General features: G+C 38.3%; 1 non-coding gene across 1 annotated transcript; it reads right to left on the minus strand.

Moving 5' to 3' along the window:
- Positions 1-6,079: 6,079 nt before the first annotated feature.
- On the minus strand, positions 6,080-6,152 carry TRNAT-UGU. Its single transcript has one exon. It is a non-coding gene; the product is annotated as a tRNA-Thr (tRNA).
- Between the last annotated feature and the right edge of the window lie 855 nt (positions 6,153-7,007).

A 7,007-nucleotide genomic window follows, 5' to 3' on the forward strand; every position in this document is an offset into this window, starting at 1 on the left:
CATCTACTTGCTTAACTGAATAAACTACTGGAAACTTAAACAAGGTGTCTTTATTCCTCCCACAGGGGCTGTCAGAGAGAGAAAGTCTCCTAGATCTGCTACCTAAAGTGATTTTATCTGGACTAATCCATTATACTCTGTTTCCTGTTAGTGCTGTCACCTTCTGGGTCACAGGTGGGATATCAGACTTCAGTTGAGCTTTCTGGATTACCCTATTCTCTATGCTGAAAAAAAAAGACCAAAAAATGCAGGAGTGACTATCGAACATCACTCTTCTCCTTTAAACTTCTTCTTTGTAGGAAAACAAGTGCGTCTGATGTAGGGGGAGCAAGTCCTCACACCCCCAAACTTATATGTACCAACTCCAAGACCACCATGCATCAGAGCAAAGAGAATATTCTAAGGAAATGACAGTCTTGGACTTCAAGTGTGTAAGTCCGGATTTTTCAGCCATTCAGTCTCTACACAATGGGACTCGCTAATGTGGGTCCTGAACTTTTAAACAGTTAACTGCTTGGGTGTGGGTTCTGGCTTTTCCTCCACGGTGATACTGGTTGCTATTTCCACAGTGGGAAGGAATAGCACCTGAAGGCTGATACGACCTGCCTTTTCCATAAACATTGGTGTCATACACTCCTGTATCTCCTTAACTGTACAAACAAATGATGCTATTTATGCAAGCCAGCTGCACTTCTGCACAATACAGTACAGCCACTGGCTCCACATGGCATTGTTGTAAGTATCTGCAAATTATATTAAATGTGTCTTTATGCACAGCTTCATGGTGTGTCATTATGCACAGCTTCATGGTGTGTCATTATGCACAGCTTCATGATGTCGTTATGCACAGCTTCATTTGTTAAAGATGATGGGAGATTAGTCTGGGGTATATGCATGTTGATCAATCCTAATAACCTTGCAGCTTCTTACTTCTTCAAGGAGGACAGTATAGCTATTAATTTTCCATAAGCTTGATTATTTTAAAGAACAGACTGAAATATCTGTAACACTTTACCTCAGTCCTGCCCTCTTTCCGTTGATAAACAGGCTCAAACATAGCCTTTTTTCTCATCAGCAGGGAGAGATGCTTCTGTAACTGATGTCTCAAGACAGGTAAGTTGTGCTACATTTCTCTAGTAGGTCTATATTTAAAGGACACATGAACTTGGTGTTTTCTTTGTGTCTAGTATGGAAAGTTGTGTTACAGTCTGATTGCATTCTACTAACAGATTCCATTTTTGACTGTATAACTTTAAAACATTCCACTTTGTAGTGTTACAGATGGTCTTATAAAGCTCTTTCTAGCAAAGCTCAGTAATTTCATCAAGGTTAACTGCTGTTCCTTCATTTTTATATTTGTGTGTAAGTGTTCAGACTCTTATTCTCTGATTGTAGTTAACTCTTATTTGTATATTTTTGTGTCCGACTAGTACTCTACAAATGTTTTTTAGACTCAGGTTGTGTTGTATGGTATACTATGTATTTCTTCATGCTGCTTTGCTATTTTTTGTGTTTAGTTTAGCTTTTCTCCCATGTCATTCAATGAAAATTGCCATTGCCTAGCTGTATATCCTGGCCAAGAAAATAGTAAAAAATTAGGCTATCAACCTAAAAAGCTTTTTTAAGCCTAGCCATGCTTCCCAGTAAAATTTGATAGGTATTGGGTTTTGTATGGGTTTATATACACACACACACACACACATATATATATATATATATATATATATATATATATATATATATATATATATATATATATATACATATATACAGATGGGCATGAGTGACCAAACATTTACACGCTTCCTCTCTCTAACAGGGACACAGTTGCAAGGCCAGGGGTGTATTTACTGCTCTGCATTCACTGATCCAAGTTTTGCTTGATTAAGTACAGGAATGACTCTGTTTCACATGGATGGGAAGCCTGTTCCGGAGAAAGAAGAACCTTTCAGAAACATACCTTTCAATCCAGCATGTCCTATGTATTTTGTAGGCAAGGTTTAGGTCCCAAGATAGGGTGTTCTTGATAATATTTGCTTTATGGATGTGCAACAGGTTTTGGCTAGGTATATATCATCTCTGAGCAGCCTGTAAGAGACTAAATACAAGGACAAGGCTTTGAGGCAGTCTGCATAGGACTATTTTTCGACACCATGTATTATTTTTATGAGGAATCTCTGAGGATGCTCCAGTTATTGCATATGCTTGGCCAGGTACTTACAGAAGAGGGCATTGTACTCTGTGATTGACCTTATGAAATCATAGTACTATGATTCAGTGACATGCTTGGCTCTATATGTCATATTCCTGTTTATAAGTTGTGCAGTATAGAATGATTTCCTCACTACAGCAGATACATGATAGTCAAATGACAAATCTCTGCCTACATGTATTCCCACATTCCTGACTACAGAGTCTACTCTTAGTGGTGTGTTGTCAATGTAGTAGTTTGCTGGGACAGCCATTTTTTCTGAAAGATACTGTGGTGCATTTTTTGGCATTGAGTTTGACTATGACTCCAGTACGAGTTATTAGCTGTGTTACGCCTTCTTGGACGATATTTGTGTCTTGGGAGTAAGTAAGTAAATCAATAAGGTCAATAAAATTCAGGTAAATCAATGAATATTGCTAGGTGGAGGGCAACTTTGACATATGTTTCCAAGATCCACAACAGCTTGTGATTACAACAAACCAGACTTCTAGAAAATGCAGAGACTGGTTACAAAGGTTTGCAAAAGGAGCACAGGTCTTGGCAATTAGAATGTCACTTTTCTAGAGGGACCCCCCCCCCCATTTATCCCTTTCTATGCATCTCCCTTAAGACTTGCCTTTAAAAAGATTACAAGTGAATTTCAGAGTATTAACAAACTGTCTTGTCTAGAGGGTAATTTAGTGAGCAGCAGTATTAATGGATAACATGTTAGCATATGGTATTCTACATTAGACATTGAACTTCACTTAATATTTGTTAACTAGGTAAGCCCATTAAGCACATGTGCAGTTTTCATGTATGATCATGGAGCACAGTTTAAATGACTTGTTCCCAGTTTCATGAATGATCATGGCAAAAGTGACTTGTTTCTAATTTCATGCATGATCATGAAGCAATAAGTGACTTGCTCCCAATTTCATGTATGATCATGGAGCGCTAAGTGACTTGTTCCCATTTTCATTTATGATCATGGAGCGCTAAGTGACTTGTTCCCATTTTCATGCATGATCAGGAGCACTAAGTGACTTGTTCCCATTTTCATGCATGATCAGGAGCACTAAGTGACTTGTTCCCATTTTCATGCGTGATCAGGAGCACTAAGTGACTTGTTCCCATTTTCATGCATGATCAGGAGCACTAAGTGACTTGTTCCCATTTTCATGCATGATCAGGAGCACTAAGTGACTTGTTCCCATTTTCATGCATGATCAGGAGCACTAAGTGACTTGTTCCCATTTTCATGCATGATCAGGAGCACTAAGTGACTTGTTCCCATTTTCATGCATGATCAGGAGCACTAAGTGACTTGCTCCCATTTTCATGCACGATCATGGAGCATTGTCTAAGTAATTTGTTTTGAGTCACACAGTTTTCAAGACTAGAGACTGACAAAATTCTCAGACACAGCTTATTAGCAGCTCATGGAAAGTGCACAAGAGGGTTCACATCTGCACAACTTTGAAAAAGAGATAAGAAAGAAGAAACAAAATGTGGATTAATACAGGTCTTGGCAATTAGAATGTCCCTTTTCTAGAGGGACTCCCCCCCCCCCTCTTCAGAGTATTAACAATCTGTCTTGTCTATAGGGTAATTTAGTGAACAGCAGTATTAATGGATAACATGTTAGCATATGGTATTCTACATTAGACATTGAACTTCACTTAATATTTGTTAACTAGGTAAGCCCATTAAGCACATGTGCAGTTTTCATGCATGATCATGGAGCACCGCCTAAGTGACTTGCTCCCAGTTTCATACATGAACACAGAGCACAGTTTAAATGACTTGTTCCCAGTTTCATGAATGATCATGGTGAAAGTGACTTGCTTCTAATTTCATGCATGATCATGATGCAATAAGTGACTTGTTCCCATTTTCATGCACGATCATGGAGCATTGTCTAAATGATTTGTTTTGAGTCACACAGTTTTCAAGACTAGAGACTGACAAAATTCTCAGACACAGCATATTAGCAGCTCATGGGAAGTGCACAAGAGGGTTCACATCTGCACAACTTTGAAAAAGAGATAAGAAAGAAGAAACAAAATGTGGATTAATATCTAAACAAACAGAGCAATACCAGAGGCTGGATTTCTGAAGACTTCGATTAATGAAGTGGAGGGATTCAGCCATCTTACAATACTACACCAAAGGTAAAATGTCATACTGAGGACAGAGGATGCCTAATGTTTTTCAGTGCTATGTCAATGACAGTAATGTATTGAAGAAGAACAGACAATGAGATTCACAAATGTGCCACATTAGTTAATCTCATTACATGTTCTAAGCACTAGTTGAATACTGCCAAAGCTGTCAGCATCACCATTAAGGCCAAATGTCTCCATAGGGTGAGATAATCTTAGTAATAATAATGCATGTATGGCAGATAAAAATAAACTTGAAACTATAGTTGTAGCATTTTCTGGCTTACATTGCTAAAGTACAGTCCAGTAATAGTAATTATTTTTGAGTTACCCTCATGGGGTTTACAAAACAGTACTACTGTGTAATCAAGCAGTCCTCTCCCAGGCTGATCAAGACACCTTACAGCTCTACTTATACTGGAACTTATAAACAAAGACATTGGCAACCTTCAAACACTGGACCCCACCCAGTTTGGGTTTGTGAAGGGCCGATGTTGTCTCCTGAACCTGATTGACTTCTTCGAATCAGTCTCCAGAGCCGTGGATGAGGGTAAGGCAGTCCACACAGCCTATCTGGACCTCACGAACGCCTTTGACACCATCCCCCACTCTGGAATTATAGAAAGACTTACTAAGCTGGGTATTAATCCTTACATCACTCAATGGGTTGCCAACTGGCTTACTGACAGAACCACACTGTAAAAGTAGCCGACTCCAAATCCAGCTCCAGACAAGCGACAAGTGGAGTACCTCAGGGTTCAGTCCTGGGAACCGCTCTTGTTTGGCATCTACTTCTCTGAAGTACAGGCCAATACTAAGGAACTCTGGCTGACAAAATTCGCAGATAACTGCAAACTGGGAGCCATTACTGAATCCCCGAACGATGCGGATACTCTACAAAAGAGTCTTACAGAAACAGAGGCTTGGTGCCAGAGCCATGGGCTCAAGCTCAATACCAAGAAATGTATAGTTATCCCCTTTGGGAAAAAACATGTACCTGTGAATTACCACATAGGTGGCAGTACACTAAACACCGAAAGTGTGATAAGAGACTTAGGGACACAGGTGGACAGTGGTCTCACCTTCGATAACCACATCGCAACTCTGACACTTTGAAGTTTTACATTGGCATTCACTGCCACTGTAAGATTTCAATGTAATCTGGCACAGCAGACTTCAAAACTGTTTTGGAATTCAGAGTAAACCTCTGCAATGTCTCATTAGCCTAAATGGCATGAAGAAATTATAGAGAATTGCTTAACTACTAGTGTGAAGCCTGCTATTCCAAGTGAATCCAGCATACATTAGAACAAAGAGGCTGGCATCTTTTAGATGCTTACCTTTCAAGGAGAATATAATATACATGTAAATGATAAAATGCAATTACATAACATATCAACAGTTGCTGTCCTCTAAAATTTGCATCAAGTATTACAGCTGCACCTCCCATTACATATAGACAATGTCATGCATCATATGTAATTTTTTTACATTTTCCAATGTATGGCAATGACAACTTTAACTGCATATATTAAATTAAGAAATTTACTTATTCTATTTTATAGGTTCATAGGTTCATAGATTAGTACTAAGCTAACTGCTCTTGTGAGCCATTTTAAGCCTAGCCAATTGTCACTTGTGAGACTCAAATCCTGCACCTTGTGTTTGCAAGGCAAAACACGTTAACCATTAGGCCACCCTCCCAACCAAAAATTATATACTCAGGCCCCAGCGAGATTTGAACTCACAACCCCTGGTTTACAAGACCAGTGCTCTAACCCCTGAACTATGGAGCCACATTTATTCCATCCAAAGTTTCTTTCCTTCTGTTCTCATTATATGCACATAAATCAAATCAACTCTCCTCTCATGAAAGGCATCTTTCTATATTAAATATTCACTCTTCCCTAGATAGACAGGTAGACAGATAAAATATCTATCTATCTTATGTATCTAATATGTATATCAGATGTTTATTTATTTATCTTTGTTTACCAGGAAAATCTGACTGGGATTAAACCATTTTTCAGCTGAGACCCATGGAGAAAAACTCCACATTTAACACCAGTTTTGACATATAAGCAAAATACGGTTACATGATATCAAAAGGAATACAAAACATAGGTAAGTGTATATACTTGAGAGAAAAAGCTTTACAATAGCTTACAAAAACATCATTTAGAGAGAGAGCATAGGTATATACAGTGTTGACCATTCATTAGAAAGACAGAAGTTTGTATATAGCAAACATAGATATAATTTTGCAAAAGATACTATAATATTACCTGAGATTTCTAGAAACTGAAATAATAACAACAAGCAGGAGCTTAACTATGTAAATATTACAATGGGAGAATGTGGTTGCTAATGTAATACAGTATGATATGTTAGTAGTAGATCAACTATGAAAGTATCATTACTGTCGCTTATTCCTCTTTAGTATAGATGATGAACAGGTGGGGTAGTTTGTTTATATGCTTTATTATACAGAAACACATCAGGATGAGTAGCAGCATTATAAAATATAAATGAACTGATTAACTGACAGACTACACAGACATACATGCTTACATCTCAACAGCTTACTACAAAATGGCAGTCAGCTTACATCTCAACAGCTTACTACAAAATGGCAGTCATGCTTGCACGTG

Source organism: Protopterus annectens, chromosome 2.part0 (assembly GCF_019279795.1).
Source record: "Protopterus annectens isolate FY-2018-M chromosome 2.part0, PAN1.0, whole genome shotgun sequence".
Lineage (NCBI taxonomy): Eukaryota > Metazoa > Chordata > Ceratodontiformes > Protopteridae > Protopterus > Protopterus annectens.